Raw genomic sequence first — 18360 nt, 5'->3', positions numbered from 1 at the left:
GAATACATCCAACAAATAATTGAGGACAATCGATGTTGCTGCTCTGAGATGGAGTTGTCACAAGAGAGGGAGTCTGGAGAGTCGCATAAAATCAGTCGGAAAATTAATGAAAAAAGAATGGACGCAAGCAGTACTATTAAAGTAAGCCTTATTTTGTTTTGATGTGTGTAGCACGTTGTACATTGTCGTTCAGGGACTATTAGTCATCGCCTCATAGGGTGTGCACCACCGGGATATTCCCCAGTAAGCTCTTACGAGGTAGTTTTTGTTCGGTAGGATAACAGTACGTTCTCACAGTCACCCCGAGTCGGAGCTACGTAACCAGGGATGCCATTAGTGAGCTCCCTCTCGCTGGCCTTGTACGGGACACCACACCAGCGTCAAATGTGCTCCTTCTCTCATCGACTTACCTATTGCCGATCCCTCATAAAAGGCGGATATTATTTGACGCAATGTGGCTCAATACAAACCACTCAGCCCAAGCACCTACTAACATGGCCGTTAAGCAGATGTCGTCGGATACGCACTAAACATGATGGGAGGTGGTGATTTTAGGAAAGTTCGCTGGCGTACTCATTGTTATACGCGCTAAGAAATTTTGGAAGCTATCTATGTTTCACACGAATGCTTTTTCCTGAACCTTTGCTGATTCTTTGGCAGAATTTCCTTTTCCTTCTGAACAGTCGAGCGAGCGGATGGAGTGGTAAGACACTAAACCCGCAGTTCAAATTCTCATCTATTTAAGTTGTTTAAAACAAATACACGACTGGTTGCTTTCGAAGGGACACGGCAGATTTCTGTCCCCAATCCAAGTTTGTGTCCCGTCTCTTGTGCCGTCGCTAAATACTAACACCCCTTTCCTTCTTCCTGGAACAACCGAATGTTCGCTCTTAACATTTGCTTTAGGATTCTGAAGCAGAGGGACGACACCAGTATATATGTGTAATTCAGCAGAATCCGCTAGTTTGCTTTTTTTCGGAACAGTAGTGACGTGTTATCTTTCCCAGTCACTCGGAACTATTGATAGTTAATTTCTCATCTGTTAGTTGCATAGAATTCCTGAAGTTAGTACTAAGCTTAACACTACTTTCACTTCATAATTAATCTTTGAACCTGTTAAACAATATATTGTACACTTTTATTTACTGCAGCGTAGTTTTAGATTTTCCTCTGCCGGCTGTGGAAAATCCTATCTCGTAACATCGGAGATATTACATCCTCGTGGACTCTCAAATACGAATTATTGCGTTATCTCTTGAAAAGATGTTAACTGAGCCCTGTAGCTCCATGTGAGCATCTACGAATCACTGTCTGCTGTCTCCCATGATTTACTTCAAATGTCTTAAACGCGTTTCAGTTCAATCTGATTTCTTCTTCCTCGTTTCCTTTTCTTTCTCTTGTACAGCAACTTTCGTTTGTGCCAGTATTATCATCATACTGCGTCCATACACTGTAATTTATTGTTGTTAGTTGTTATGTTGCAGTTTGCTGTCTGCAATTTAAAAGCTCTCCTCACGGCGTTTCCACGTTTCTGTCCAGCCCCTTTATAAGTCCCATCAACCACGAATGGGTTAACAATAGAGACAGCTGCTTCTAAAGAACGAAGCGCACACTGCAACAGGCGTATGAATGCATCGCTGCGCAGGGGCAACGTTATTTTGTTTGAGCTGAAGCTTGAAGTGAATCGACAAATAATGTGAGGTCAGTGGCAGTCCGCAATTTTAGAGATATAATCCTGAGATATTGCATAGCTACTTACAATTATTGACGTCCTTACAAACAAGTATGCAGAGATATAGAGAAACTGGAGCCGACAAATTCACTTCAACAAAATTCCTTCCTTGAACTGATACACATTACAGATCGACGACTGGAGATATTTCTTCGATTTCTTCAGGGTAATAACATAGTGCATATATTTCAAAACATGTGAAGAACTGTAACTCTTCAGGCTTCCCCGGTGAGATCTTGAGATGTGGAATAATCGGATCTACTGCCGGATGTTTGTGTCGCTATGGCACAATATTTCAGCCACGTAACTCGTTGCCTTCTTCAGTTGCTACCTGAGTCTCGGGTATATAATGAAAAACAATATTTTAGTGGAACGTTCAGTTTTGAATGCCGTAATATTCTTCTTAAAAAAATGTGCCGGGACTGCATAAATCAGGCCAGAAAATTTCAACTCCTTATTCCTTTCAGTTCCTAAGAAAAGTATATATAAGTACGGCAAAATTAGAAGGTGATAAAATGCCACTTGCGAGTTTTCATTGTAACTTACTCACCTTACTTTTTATATGATGCACGACATTGTATCTGCATCATTTGAAGGGAAACACAATTTGAAAAATTACAGGTTGAGGTACGTGCAAGAACATTTTACACAATAAGGAGCAATCCTAGGAGGTAACAAAACGATATTTTTCCAACCTGACGTTTTTGGCACCAAATGGACCTCATCCCTTCTCAAGAAATCCACGAAACGTAAGGACTGGGGTTCGAATCCTGGACTGACGCTGTTTAATATACCAGAAAGTTTCAATCAGAAAAGTGCCAGTTAATTGTGTATCTGAAATCAGCACGTATACTAGATCCCAAAGTTAGTGCTGCCCCTTGTATACGAGATTTTTATTACCCACCTGTACGTCCAGAGAACGCTGTACCACAGCCTTAAAAAACGTCATCCCTGCGTTCTCCCCTTCTACTGCAAAAAAAGTGATAAGCTGAAGTTAAGCTGTCTCCTACAAAGTACCTAACGCCACAGCGGCAACAGTGCTAACTGTGGCAGCTAGACTTGGCCACTGTTTCTATGTTTCGATACAGTGTATCGATACGTGGAACTGTTTCAGTGTTTCGGAACGGCTGTGGTTCACTGTTTCGAAACACTGGTGTTTCATTCCGCCCCAGTCTCGAATAACCGGACCAGATTCGATCCCGAGCCAGGCACATAAACTGTATCGTTGTTTCAAAATAAGGCTGTTTCAGTCCACCTGTGCTTGGAACGGACCAATTGTATCGAAACAGTGATGTTTTATTCCGCTCTGTGTCGGACGAGATTCGGGCTCGGCACAGGTACTGAAACACAACATACCACTTCGTGGAACACTTTCAAGAGTGTCGAAATCTTTTTGACAAGCAATAGCATGAAGCTTAAGATATCCGAAACTAAGCTTCGTTTCTAGCTGATTGTCCTATTCCGAAATGGCGTAACATCTGTTTTATAAACAGTAACCAATCAATAAAATAACGTATACTATTCAATTTCAAAATAATAAATATTTGAAAATTATTCAGTTAAATTAGACTTTTTTTTATAACATACGCTTCTCTGTTCATGTACAGTAATCATATTAAGAAACGCAAGTAAGCCTACAACATTTTGAACAAAAAAGGCGTAGAGTGACAGTTATTAGATATATACATAAATTTGATGTAGGTATAATTGCAAGCAATCTGTTAGACATATCACTGATAGTGTAATGGTGAGCGGGAAGGGCTGGGAAGCATGGTGAATTTATACTAACGGTTCGAATCACCTTGAAAGACAAAAATTTTTTTCTGTTATATTTTGTTATTTATTCTAATTATTTGGCATTATTTGTGAGTCTATAGTCACTGTGCCTATTATCCACAATGATTCCCTTTGCCCCCACCTCCAGTTCCGTTCGTGGTGGTTCCTCTGTCTTCAGCTATGTCTGTCCTCAACCAATTGAAAAGTATGAAAGTCACATGACACGAAAGCAGCGCATTTGCTGCATGAAATACGAAACTGCCAAGAAGCCTAAGTGATAGTTTCATATTTTCTGCGATATAATTAGCGCTCTCGCACCTCATTTGTGTTTATATGGACATACTTATACAGTAGACATTCAAGATGATAAAATGTGTAGGTTTATTAGATTACAAAACACAAACTGTTTCACTGTTTAGAAACAGCGTATCGAAACATTACATTGTACTGTTTCATTTGTTTCGAAACAGTTACGTATTTCAGTTTGCCCATCTCTAGTGGCAGCGATCTGTTCTAGCGACGCCTGGAAACACGTTCTGGGGTTCCCTCCCGCAGTCCGCCAATAGCTGCCGCAGGAGCGTGATCGCCGGTGCTGCCAGATACCGAATGTGAGTGTGCGCGCGTCACTACACCGGAATATGTAGCCGACGACGGAATACCTCTAGCGTGAAAGACTAACTTTACCTAGTGGCGCGGTGTGCAGCCTAAAATTGCGTTATAGTATTTGACAGAATGTGAACGTGAACTGCAGTATTTGCTTGCAGACTACAATAGCACCAACGGTTTGGCCACCTCCACCAAGAGCGCCCTCTGTGTGAACAAATAGTGAAGCAAAAGTGTATTTTTATAAAAATATCATGCATGCCATTATTCATATGTACCAATTCTGATATAATACAGGCTCCTATGGCAATATTTTTACAAAAACAAACATGAGCTTGACTAGTTACCCAACTAGAGGGCGCTCTTGGTCGAGGATGCCAAATCGTTGGTGCTGCTGCAGTCTGTAAACAACAACTTCACCTCATGATCGTATTTTTTCAGATATGCTTCTTCTTCTAAATATGTTTACAGATGTGAGTATATATTCAAATTTGAAAATATATGTGTTTAAGCACGAGTTTGATGTAACCACATTCGGTGATGTTGTAAGGTGTCAGGCAAATCCAACACCTTCCATGAAAACCCTGACATGATAAGCCAATCCAGCAGTATGTCACATAGCTCCGAATAAACCGTGACATTAAATCAACCAAAGTAATACGAGTAACGATTAAGCAAATGGAATACCACAGACTAACACAAGAATGCCTAAATGCATGTCATACTTCCCCACTGTGAGACAGACGCAGTTCCGAGGGGATAAACCAGAACAGAAGCCGAGAGCAGAACCGTGTTAAGCTAGAAGGCCCTACAATAAGGGACGGACTGGACACGCACGTCGCCAGCCTACCGCTAAGACCACAACACCCGCACGTTTTAGCGTGACACTTTTTCGCGTCTCTGTTACGTCAAGGACCACCCCCCAGCCCATGTTAAAAGCTAGAGCCCTCCAGAAGAACAGTATAGATCTTACGATAACGCTAAAAGGACCACAGCAGCTGCAAGTTTTAGCGTGAGACTTTTTTGCGTTTCTGTTACGTTGAAAACTTTAAAAACATTGCCCCACCACGAAAAGTACAACGTTTCTCATTGGATAGACAGAATTCTTGTAGGTGGAGCTTAAGGTTAACATTGAGACCCTGATTGGTCAGATGAAAACACAGCCAGATAGTTTTTTTAAACCAACTTAGGTAAATTTTAGTAAGAAGTTAGGAGAGGAGTTGCTTCCGAGATGGCGAGGTGAGCGGAGCTGTGCTGCCCGCTGCCGCCCTGACGCTGCCTAAACACCGACAAGGTAATGAACGCACGTGATGCCGCATTTTTGAGCGCATCAGGCTTCACTCAGATCTGCAGAAGTCCCATCTGTTACACCCTCTTTTTGCGTAATACTAGTGTCGATCGTAAATTAAAGCTCATGGTGTTCACATTTGCCACTTGAAGTAAAAATCTGAAACGCAATGATTTCTCTGTTACATAATTATTGAGAAGCCACATCAGCCACTGTAACTTACGACAATTTAGATAAGTAACTAAAGATAATTGAGGGTCACTGTAGACCATTTTGATAGTTTTCTCTTTTGTGAAACTTAATTTAAAGCTAGATTATAGATATGATATGGCATAGGTCATCCTTCGATCGATTGTAGAACTTGGAAACCCATTCAGGGAATATTCGTTCACATTTTTGTTGAACGCAGTTGGTTTTTACTATCCTGTATTAAAACATTTCCTTTTATAAATAGAGCAATTTATAAACGACGTTTTGTGAATAGAATAAATTTCCAATGGTAAACCTAACTGCTCTTTCGACGTTATTTTACGAGTTAACTAAAAATAGGAAAGCCTTGAACCCCTTCCACTAAATTTAGTTTGTATTAAGATTGTTTTACAGGGAGTGCAGTGGAGTTGACGCTGAAATCATTTAGTATTTGGTTATATCATCACTAGTCTCACTGAACTCTTCTGAATTCTACATTTCATGTGTGGTCTGGCGTCTCTGTACCAGCAACAGGTCCCAGGTTCAAACTAGTCAATTCCCTAAAAAACACGCTCAGAGCATCGTTGCGCGAAAGTGGTAGGGAGACACGATGTAGAACAATCAGACACCACCATGAATGTTAGAATGTATGGTACATATTTTTTTCCTTTGTATTTTTACTGCGTTTCACTGTGTTACATATATTTGTATCTCACTTGTTTTTGCTACCCCTATTCCACAGCCAAACTCGATCTACAATAAATTCAGCTAATTCGCGACTGATTGCTGCAGTCTTCCATTGGCATATCCGACAGTCGACGCACACGGGACGTTTATGGATTCCAGCATAAATGAATAATTCAGTGATAAACCCCGTAGTCGTTAGTCGTCGTACACATAGAACTCAGTAATCTAAATGGAAACCATTTGTAAATAAACTTGTCAGTAGTTGCAAAGTTCTAATATCTGCTGTCTTTAGACTGCTTGAAGTAAGCGTGACTTACGTACTCGGTATGTTGTTATTCTATAGCGGATGAAACTCTAACGCACTCTGAAGCATCAAATGCCATAAATTTATTTGATAATCACTCTACCAAACCTTTGGCCAGTGTAGTTCTTGTCTCAAATCTCACTACACATCGTTTTTCTGTGCATGCCATTCGTACACGTGCAGACCGATGCACAATAGCTGCCACACCCAAACAGTATGACTTTATTTTGTTTTCTTTTCAGTTTTTTTTTTTAGAAAGTTTATAGGATTTGTTATTTATTTGCAGAAACGACACATTTAATTCGTGCATGCATAATTTTTTATCAGTATAGGCAGTTTAAATAGCATTTGCAGTAACGTTTAATTTTCATTAAACCAATCTACAAAATAAAAAAATGAGCTACTGTAAGCATAAAAAAATGCAGATTGGTAGCTTTGGCACTTTTTGGCAGTGCCGCAGGGTCACCTCAATATTACTCCGCAATCCTGTACAGACGTCCCACTTCTGAACACTTACCAACTTAACTGATAGAAGCTAAGTTGCGAGACTCTGCCCAGACCTATGGTCCTAGTCTAACCTGAAGTGCATCAAAACGACAGTGTCAGTCCTGCCTCGCCCTCGAAAATTTGCGCGTAACTATTCTCTCTTCCGACGACTGCGTGCTGTATCATCCTCTAATGACAATAGGAGATATAAGAAGCAGCAGAAGTATTTATTTTAATCTCACAAAAAGAGTTCAAAGTAATAAAGGAAGAGATGATAATATGGAACACTTTTTTGTATAAGGGAAAATACTGAATTTAAAGCGTGGCTGTACCGTCAGAAATATAACTAGTGTTAATTTATATACTGTATCTAAAGGATCAATAATGATTTTGATGCTAAATAATTCCAGTAGATTCTTTACCTTGCTGTAAATTATGAGCATTTTGAAATGGGGTGGTAATGTGAAACAGACATAAAATTAATAATAAAATAAACATTGCCAGTTTACATTTTTATTAATGAAACCATAAAATTGTATTTTAAACTCACATGGAAAAAAATCACAAATTACAGTGTAAATGAGTACTAAAATTATTTTTATGGACTATAAATAACAATTATGGTTCACAATTTAAAGTTCTTCATGAACAAAAGTCTCCAAAAACACTTCAGTCTCACATCAACTGCACAACATATGAGCCCATTCCTGACGCATGGCATACTGAACAAAAGTTCTTCAGATTTTGATTTTTTTAAATGACTTACCACAAAACAGACGATCTGGATCATTGCTTTCAGGAACATCTTACCGCCAACCGTTTTGGCCCTTCAGTCCGGAACCGCGCTGCTGCTACAGTCGGAGGTTCTAACCATTTCTCGGGCATGGATGTGTGTGATGTGGTTAGGTTAGTTAGATAAGTAGTTCTAAGCCTAGGGGTCTAATGAGCTCAGACGTTAAGTCCTCAAGTGCTTAGAGCCATTTGAACCATTTGAACATCTTACCCAACAGATTCCATCATGTTTGTACTACAGAAGCTAATTCTATTTTCTCTTCCTTCCTAGAACTTTTGTCTTCATTTCTTTTTCTAGTGTCAACATTCTTCTCTCTGGTAGGTCTTTGTGGCATTTTACTGGTTCCTAGTTGAACTTGGTGACCTTTGTTAGGCCTGTAACAGGGAGATACCTGAATTGATGCCTTTTCTTCTGTGTATACAGTTCAATTTATTTCTTGTCTATGGAACACTTCATTGAGTTTTTATAGCGCGACCTGATTAGGATGGTAGCCGAAAATGCTTTCCGATCTCTACCTAAGTCTTCTTTTTTTAACTTGGGACTGGAGAGGTGTGTTGTGGCTTTACATAGCCTACAGATGTTGATGGACCTGATGTCTACTCTTCTCTTTGCCATCCATCGCCTTCCTTCGAATCACCCCCGGTGTCATTGCCAGAAATTTGTAGATCATCATCTTCATCATCACAAAGTGCTTCACTACTGTTAGCAACCTGTTATGACTCACATTCAGGTTCAATTAAATCAGTTTCTGTGAAAACACCTCTGTTTAGTGGATAAATGCCGGCACTTTTGAATCCATTGACTGGCACCACTTAGGACTGTGAGGTATGCCTTCTCTGCTATATGATAGGTGCCCATACTGCCTGTTATTAGAGTCCGCCTAATGTCTTCACTGCAGTATGTCTTTAGTGGCCAATGAAAGTCCTACCGAGGGGCTGCAGTCTGTGACTAGTATGAGGCAGCAAGCAGACAATGGTCACGTGATTATCTTTTGCTTTTATTATGACTTATATAATCGTGGTGTGAAAGTAACGTCCATCCAATATGAGCGAGACTGGGGACTCATCTGTCCAATTGATGCATGGAAAAGTCATCATCGGAGACAGTAAATTGCCACCTGCACAAATGGCGCGATGATCATCACCAGACTTCCCCTATATGATGTAGTGAGGACTCCTATCTGTTTTCTTCCCTTCATGCCAATTAAATGTGATATTTTTGTCTGCACTACACTAAGACCAGACTCATCAACATTGAAGATCCAGTAAGGAGGATAACGATGTTTTTAAGGTACTCGGCTTCCAGAAGACCAAAAAATTTCATGACACTCTCTTTCCGTTGCGGTCGGTGGCTCAAACATGTAACGTTCCTTCAGGCTTTTGTACTGAAAGCTGATACTTGTGTATGTTCATGAAGTTGTCGAAACATGTCCTTCCAGCCAAATCGTCAGTGAACGGATTGCTGATCCCATTTCTTACTGCCAGCTAATTAGCCATTCGCCTCTCATTATGAGTGAGTCTATAATATTTCTTTTTCCTCAACAGGCAATACTCATCGAGGTCCTTTTCAATTTCTTGGGGAATAACATATTTTCTACATAATTTTTCGTGTGTTAAAGTATGTACCCTTTCTCGCCACCTTTCTATGGAGTGTAGCTTTAGGTATACTGAAACATGTTGCTGTTGCATTTAGAGTTTTAGTTTTATCCCTAACAGACATTGCTTGAACAATATCATCAGAGTGCCATTCTGCCGCATTCCCCTTTTTCCAGGCCATAACCTGCTTCTTGGCCTGGTGATACCTACAAAACAAAAGAGGGATTTTAATATGGAACAGCATGTTTCATATAATCACCCAAGGCCATTTTCGAGACTAACCAATGAAACTAGACTTTCGATAAAAAATTTCAAGTAACTAAAATTATCATTCGTAGGTTTAATTCTATTACTAAATCTTAAAGTATGCTAACTTGTAAATAAAGGTGGCAGAAAAAGTATTTGAATCTAACCTTGAAAATACTTTTGGGGTTGGAAAACAATGAGCGCCTACTCACTGCCATAAACAATGAGATATTGATCTCTGCTGCCTCTAGTGGCGGAAACAGAACATTACGATTGCGATAATTGAAGCTGTCGCCAGCTGGCATTATAAGTCTCCAAATACTATTGTGTTTCATATTACAACCCTGTTTCACATTACCACCCCTTCCCCTACTTTTTAACCGCCATTACTTGGGAACCCGGCTTCATTCACACCTTTACAACAGATGTAAAGGTAATTTCAGGCGTAACCCAAGGTAGTTTTATACGACATTTACTGTTTAGAACAGCCGTAGGCAATCTCTGGCGACACACAGTTACGATTAATATCCTTCTCTAATTTAATGGGCCGCATCGTCACAAGACGGAAAGCAGTACTTCAGGCGCATAAAATCAAAACTATGCCGACCGTGACGTTAATGTTGATGGGATAATGTACTGATATGAATGGCCGTCCTTTCCCGTAACATCTCTCCAGCAAATTATGCCTCTAAACATTCTTTTTATGTGAGTACGTACAATTTATGTTCGTCTCATCTTCACACATTTACATTTATTTACGTGTCCTGAACGTGGTTTCTATACTTATGACGTTTTGCAATAGCCTCTTAAAAGCTCTCTACCCACTCGTACCCTTAGGGATATGTGGACAGCCCGGCAGGATTCATGGTGTCAATTCCCTCCAACACTACTTCAGACATTAGTCGAGTCCATGGCACGTCGTGTTGCGGCACTTCTGCGTGCTCGCGGGGACCCCACGTGATATTTGGCAGGTGTTCCAGTTTCTTTGGCTCATTAGTGTATAATTGATCTAATGGATAACGTTGAGGTCTCCGTGAATAGCTGACGAAGCTGTTTACAGGAAGGCTGCAATGCCAACTGGAGCACCAGACAGGGAGCCCTGCAGAGCACGGCGAACGGTGTACGAAGTGGTGGTTGAGCATCAGCGTAAATAAATGTAACGTATGCAGTATAGAAAAGCGCGGAATTGCATTACTATAAAATTACATTATTGGCGAGAAATCACTTGAAATACACTAGCGACCATTAAAATTGCTACACCACGAAGCTGACGTGCTACAGACGCGAAATTTAACTGACAGGAAGAAGATGCTGTCATAAGCAAATGATTAGCTTTTCAGATCATTCACACAAGGTTTGCGCGACAACTACAACGTGCTGATATGAGGAAAGTTTCCAACCGATTTCTCATACACAAACAGCAGTTGACCGCCGGTGTCTGGTGAAACGTTGTTGTTGCGGTTTATCGTATCGCAACATTGCTCCTCGCGCTGGTCGAGATCCAATGACTGTTAGCAGAATATGGAATCGGTGGGTTCAGGAGGGTATACGGAACGCCGTGCTGGATCCCAACGGCCTCGTATCACTAGCAGTCGAAATGACAGGCATCATATCCGCATGGCTGTATCAGATAGTGCAGCCAAGTCTCGATCCCTGAGGCAACAAATGGGGATGTTTGCAAGACAACAACCATCTACACGAACAGTTCGACGACGTTTGCAACAGCATGGACTATCAGCTCGGAGACCATGACTGCGGTTACCCTTGACGCTGCATCACAGACAGGAGCGCCTGTGATAGTGTACTCAAGGACGAACCTGGGTACACGAATAGCAAAACGTCTTTTTTTCGCATGAACCCAGGTTATGTTTACAGTATCATGATGATCGCATCCGTGTTTTGCGACATCGCGGTGTACGCACATTGGAAGCGTGTATTCGTCATCGCCATGTTGGCGCATCACCTGGCGTGATGGTATGGGGTGCCACTGGTTACACGTCTCGGCCACCTCTTGTTCGCATTGACGGCACTTTGAACAGTGGACGTTACATTTCAGGTGTGTTACGACCCGTGGCTCCACCCTTCATTCAATCCCTGCGAAACCCTACATTTCAGCAGGATAATGCACGACCGCATGTTGCACGTCCTGTACGGGCCTTTCTGGATACAGAAAAAGTTCGACTGCTGCCATGGCCAGCACATTCTCCAGATCTCTCACCAACTAAAACGTCTGGTCAATGGTGGCCGATCAACTGGCTCGTCACAATACGCCAGTCACTACTCTTGATGAACTGTGTTATCGTGTTGAAGCTGCATGGGCAGCTGTACCTGTACACGCCACCCAAGCTCTGCTTGACTCAATGCCCAGAAGTATCAAGACCGTTATTACGGCCAGAAGTGGTTGTTCTGGGTACTGATTTCTCAGGATCTGTGCACCCAAATTGCGTGAAAATGTAATCACATGTCAGTTCTAGTATAATATATTTGTCCAATGAATAGCAGTTTCTCATCTGCATTTCTTCTTGGTGTAGCAATTTTAATGCTACCGAAAAATAGCTAGGAGTAATCATTCCTAACGACCTACAGTGGAATGACCACATAAAACAAATTGTCGGAATAGGCTATTAGATACCAGACTTACATTCACAGGGAGAATCTTAAGAAAGAAGCGAGTACAAAATATTAGTCAGATCGATTCCTGTGCATAATTCATCAGTGTCGGACACTTACCAGGATGTGTTAATAGAATAAATTTATAAGAATCAATGGAGATCGGTATGTTTCGACAAGGAATCGTTTAGAAAAAGCGGGAGCGTTAAAGATTGCAAACTCATTAGTTCCTTGCAGATACGCCGGTGAAATGATCACGATGAGAACTATGCAGATGTTCCGGCTCTTAAGGAGGTTTATCGACAGCCATTCTTCCAGCGCATTGTTCGTGAAACGAACAAGGAAGCTGGGAAAGTGTGGTACCAGACGTACCCTTTTACACTCCGTAAGACTGACAGTAGCGTAAAGATGTAAATGTAGAAATAGACGAACATTTCAACTTCCAAAACAATGCTTGCTCTACTACACAGGGCGTGCATTAATGAAACGACAAACTGGAGGGACGGATTGCTGACCATAAATGGAGGAACAAAGGCTGTATGGACATGCGTCCGGAAATGCATCGTTGCCACTGTAGGTGGCGCTGACGAATGACAGTTCCTCTGAGAACGTGCAATGTGTTCCGTGTGCGTTTCAGGCTGTGCGATTGGCGCAGCGAACTTTAAGCAGCAGAATGTTCTAGTATTCCTGACGGGAACATGGCTAGTAGGTGTTTAATGTACAGCCAAGCAGATGGAAATGGTTGAGAGTCAGCACAGCTATCTCAAAACAAGTACCCTCACAGACACCAACCACAAACACAACAGTTCAAGCCCTTTTGGCCGTCCTTCCAGATAGATGAACGTGCAGGTAGGTGCCAAAGTGTGCGTATAACATTGTCATTTTTCCCATAAAACTGTAAATACCCCTTCTCATCCGTCCACCGCAATAAATAACTCTTCCAATATTTTGGTATGTACTGTTGATTCTTACCACCAAGATAACACACCGATGCCCATAGATTTCCGCTGGTTTCTAGACTCAACAATAGTTGACAGATATGTTGACAGATATGTTGACAGATATGTATCTGACGATACACACAGCACGACGTAGTTCTACGGATTGAGGTGATCTTCCAGCAATTTTGTGTTGCTTACCACCGGTGACCAAACACAGTATCTTGCACAGATTTTCCCCCGAACACAATAATATTTGCCTATGGCTGGAGATGAATTTTTAAACACAACAAGAAAGTGTGTGTCATCCATGGTTTATCCTATAGAATTCGCCGAATTTTTCCACACATCATACCGCTAATACCGCCTTACATTTTTAAAACAAATATGTGTGGGTAAGATCAAACTCTTTTTTTCTTTTTGTAAGATGTGTGACTCTTAAGAAACATAACAGCACTTTAATCTCCATTAGTAGCAGTCTCCTTTAGAAGATAATAGTGGCAACAGGATGCACATTTTCATATGGCCCACAGAAAAAGGCAGCTAAATTAAGTTCTTCCTACCCTCTATGTGGAGATTGCTAGGGACCAAGAACAAACTCGATTTGAAGGAGGACGGGGAAGCTGAACCCGCCACGTCAGTTTCGAAGGAAATAATGTGGTATTTGTGGAACAACAGAAAACTTAAATCAGGATGCCCAGATGTAAATTTTAATGTGATTCTTGTGGAATGTGAGTCCTCTAGACCACCTCGTTTGAATGGTCCCGTGGAGACCAGGAGATAACATTCTGACCTACACTGAGGCGCCAAAGATATTAGTATAGGCATGCGCATTCAAGATTTAAGTGAGTTTGAACGTGGTGTAATAGTCGGCGCATGAGCGATGTGACACAGAATCTCCGAGGTAGCAATGAAGTTGGGTTTTGTTCCGTATGATCGTACTGTGAATATCAGGAATTCGGCAAAACATCAAATTTCCGACATCGCTGTGGCCGAAAACTGATCCTGCAAAAGGGGACCAACGGCGACTGAAGACAATCGTTCAACGTGACAGAAGTCCAATCCCTCCGCAAATTGCTGCAGATTTCAGTGCAGGGCCATCGACAAGTGTCAGCGTGCGAACCATTCAATGAAACATCATCGATATGGGCTTTCGGAGCCGAAGGCCCACTCGTGTACCCTTGATGACTGCACGACACAAAGTTTTATGCCTCGCGCCTGGGCTCGCCAACACCGACATTGGACTGCTGATGTCTGGAAGTATGTTAACTGGTCGGACGAGTATCGTTCAGTATTGTATCGAGCGGATGGACGTGTACGGATGGAGACAACTAACGAATACATGGACCCTGCGTGTCAGCAGTGGACTATTCGAGCTGGTGGATGCTCTGTAATGGCGTAGAAAGTGTGCAGTTGGAGTGATTTGCGACCCCTTATACGCCTAGATACGACTCTCACAGGTCACAAGTGCGTAAACATCCTGTCTGATCACCTGCAACCATTCATGTCCCATTTGCAATCTGACTGACTTGGGCAATTGCAGCAGGACAATGCGACACCCCATACATCCAGAACTGCTACAGAGTGACTCGAAGAACACTCTTCTGAGTTCAAACACTTTCGGTGGCCACCAATTCCCCCCAAGATGAACCTCATTATGCATATGTGGGAGGTCTTGCAACGTGCTGTTCAGAAATGACCAACATCCCCTCGTACTCTTACTGATTTATGGACAGCCGTGCAGGGTTCTTGGTGGCACTTTCCACCAGCACTACTTCAGACTTAAGTCGAGTCCATGCCACGTCAGGCTGCGGCACTTATGGGTTATCGCGGGGGCCTTACATGATATTTGGCAGGTGTACCAGTTTCTTTAGCTTTTCAGTGTCTAAACATTCATGGTGGTGTCTGTTTGTTCTATATTGTGTCTCCCTACCACTTTCGCGCAACAACGCCCTGAGCGTGTTTTTTAGGGAATTGACTAGTTTGAACCTGGGACCTGTTGCTGGCAACGAGACGCCAGGCCACATATGACATGTAGAATTCAGAAGAGTTCAGTGAGACTAGCGATCATATAACCAAATACTAAATGATCTCAGCATCAGCTCCACTGCACTCCCTGTAAAAGAATCTTAATAGTAACTAAATTTAGTGGAAGGGGTACAAGGCTTTCCTATTTTTAGTTACCTGGTAAAATAACGTCGAAAAAGCAGTTAAGTTTACCATTGGCAATTTTATTCTACTCACAAAATATTGTTAATAAACTGCACTATTGATAAAAGATAATGTTTCAATACAGGATGGTAATAACCAAATGCGTTCAACAAAAATGTGAACGAATATTCCCTGAATGGGTTTCCAAGTTCTATAATGGATCGAAGGATGACCTATGCCATATCACATCTATAATTTAGGTTTAAATTAAGTTTCACAAAAGAGAAAACTATCAAAATGGTCTACAGTGACCCTCAATTTTCTTTAGTTACTTATCTAACTTGTCGTAAATTACAGTGGCTGATGTGGATTCTCAATAACTATATAACAGAGAAATCATCGCGTTTCAGGTTTTTACTTCAAGTGGCAAATGTGAACACCATGAGCTTTAATTTACGATCGACACTGGTATTACGCAAAAAGGGGGTGTAACATATGAGACTTCTGAACTTCTGAGTGAAGCCCTATGCGCTCAAAAATGCGGCATTGCGTGCGTTCATTACCTTGTCAGGGTTTAGGCAGCGTCAGGGCGGCAGCGGCCGGCACACCAGCCATCCAGCTCGCCGTCTCCGAACTAACTCTCTCCTAACTTCTCCTTACTACAATTTACCGAAGTTGGTTTGAAAAGAAACTATCTGGCTGTGTTTTCATCTGGCCAATCAGGGTCTCAATGTTAACCTTAAGCTCCACCTACAAAAATTCTGTCTATCCAATGAGAAACGTTATACTCTTCGTGGTGGGGCAATGTTTTGAAAGTTTGCAACGTAACAGAGACGCGATAAAGTCTCACGCTAAAACCTGCAGCTGGTGTGGTCCCTTTAGCGTTATCGTAAGATCTATACTGTTCTTCTGGAGGGCTCTATCTTTTAACATGGGCTGGGGGGTGGTCCTAATGTAACAGAGACGCGAAAAAGTCTCAAGCTAAAACGTGCGGGTGGTGTGGTCTTAGCGGTAGGATGGCGACGTGGGTGTCCAGTCCGTCACTTATCGTAGGGCCTTCTAGCTTAACACGGTTCTGCTCTCGGCTTCTGTTCTCGTTTCTCCCCTCGGAAATGCGTCTGTCTCACGGTGGGAAGCTATGACATGCATTTAGGCATTCTTATGTTAGTCTGCGGTATTCCATTTGCTCACTCGTTACTCGTATTACTTTGGTTAATTTAATGTCACGATTTATTCGGAGCTATGTGACATACTACTGGATTTGCTTATCATGGTTCAAATGGTTCAAATGGCTCTGAACACTATGAAACATAACATCTGTGGTCATCAGTCCCCTAGAACTTAGAACTAATTAAACCTAACTAACCTAAGGACATCACACACATCCATGCCCGAGGCAGGATGCGAACCTGCGACCGTAGCAGTCACGCGGTTCGGGACTGAGCGGCTTATTATGTCAGGGTTTTCATGGAAGGTGTTGGATTTGCCTGGCACCTTACAAGTGTATATCGTGGTCTCCAGCTGCAGCATAATTTTCTTGTATTACAGCTTTCTTATTAATTCTTCCTTTTCTGTGAGTACAAATGGTTTCGTTCGTTTTGTTCTCACAACCCATAATTTTAAGGATACTTGAACGACGGTTTTGGAATTTTAGTATCTACTGCGTACTTTTTTCGTATAGTGGTGTGGTGTTAAAAATCTTGCAACAAGTTTGGATATCATCTTTATTTGTCGTTGAAAGTTTTACTTAATTTCGCCCGTTACATTCTCGATCTGCAAGCTCCTTCAACTTGTGTCTTAATGTGACTGACCCATAACTCTTTGATTTATGGGGAATTCGAATGCAGCATCTGCTTCACATATTAAACTAATGATCCTATTTTCATGATAGATTTTAACGAATGTATTTTCTTCCATAGGCGTTCATGAAACTTCCTTTTGATTTAAGAAATGTATTGCAAAACAAACGCATTGTTCATCTTCGGACGTCAACACATCACTCCGTATAGCAAACACACACACATAACACAAGTACGTAGTTCATATACACACAATTTTAAATTTTGTCTGGGATAATCAAAGACAACAGCACATTCTCGTAGCAATTATTTACAATATTTCCAACTCCCCAGCTCTGACCAATGCTGTTCCATTTTATTCTCACTTGGGAACCCGTTTGCCCTACTATCAGCTCATCTGGTACTTGGCTGAAAACAACCGCCACTCAATGGGTCGGAACTAAAACAACCCGCTTTTCATCGTGGAGTATAGAATGAAAAGTATAGTTCATAAACATTGTGCAGCATTTCAATTTTCAAATCATTGGCAAAACTGAATTGCTTTCAAACTGCCTTTTTTTTCAGCTGCGTAGTTCATTCAGGTACTTTGATTACCATCTGACTTTAACGTGGATTCGATGTTCTTAAAGTCTTACAATCGTAATTAGGTGTTTCAGTGCTTTCATCAGACATTAAGGGGCGTTGTAGGTATAGTTGATCTTTATGATAATCATGTAGAGTGTGTAATATTTTCCAGGCTTGATCTTTTTTCATTACCACGTAGGAAATATCTCATGATAAGATTCCCTAGTGCTTTGTTGTTGACACGCCTGCTCAAGGTAATGAGTCCTATGTGTGCAAATGTATCGCTTACACATGTGCTGCAGCAATATGATGAATCATCAAGAAATTTCAAGTGATCATCAGGATGCTCGTAAATAAAGGCAAATGGTTCAAATGGCTCTGAGCACTATGGGACTTAACATCTATGGTCATCAGTCCCCTAGAAAATAAAGGTAGGAGAGCCTCCAATAAATTTAAATGCGCTGATGTCTTTTATACAATACTTGCATATGAAATGCTCCCTGAACGTTCCTCCTAACGACATCTCTTTACGTTCATTTGAGGCGCCTACGGGACAACCGAGATAACCAGTGCATACGAGTGTAACTTCTGCGGTACAT

The 18360-nt window shown here is 41.6% G+C and overlaps 1 protein-coding gene across 1 annotated transcript in view; it reads left to right on the top strand.

Moving 5' to 3' along the window:
- The first annotated feature begins 4082 nt into the window (after window positions 1-4082).
- LOC126354829 (proton-coupled amino acid transporter-like protein CG1139) overlaps window positions 4083-18360 on the top strand; it is a 190747-nt gene continuing 176469 nt past the window's right edge. Inside the window, exon 1 of the mRNA XM_050004772.1 lies at window positions 4083-4116. The gene's annotated coding sequence lies outside the window, so the exon portion shown is untranslated. The remainder of the gene's footprint in view (window positions 4117-18360) is intronic.

This window comes from Schistocerca gregaria, chromosome 3, assembly GCF_023897955.1.
Source record: "Schistocerca gregaria isolate iqSchGreg1 chromosome 3, iqSchGreg1.2, whole genome shotgun sequence".
NCBI lineage: Eukaryota > Metazoa > Arthropoda > Insecta > Orthoptera > Acrididae > Schistocerca > Schistocerca gregaria.
The sequence above is the reverse complement of the archived record's forward strand: the minus strand, read 5'-3'. Positions and strand labels throughout refer to the sequence as shown.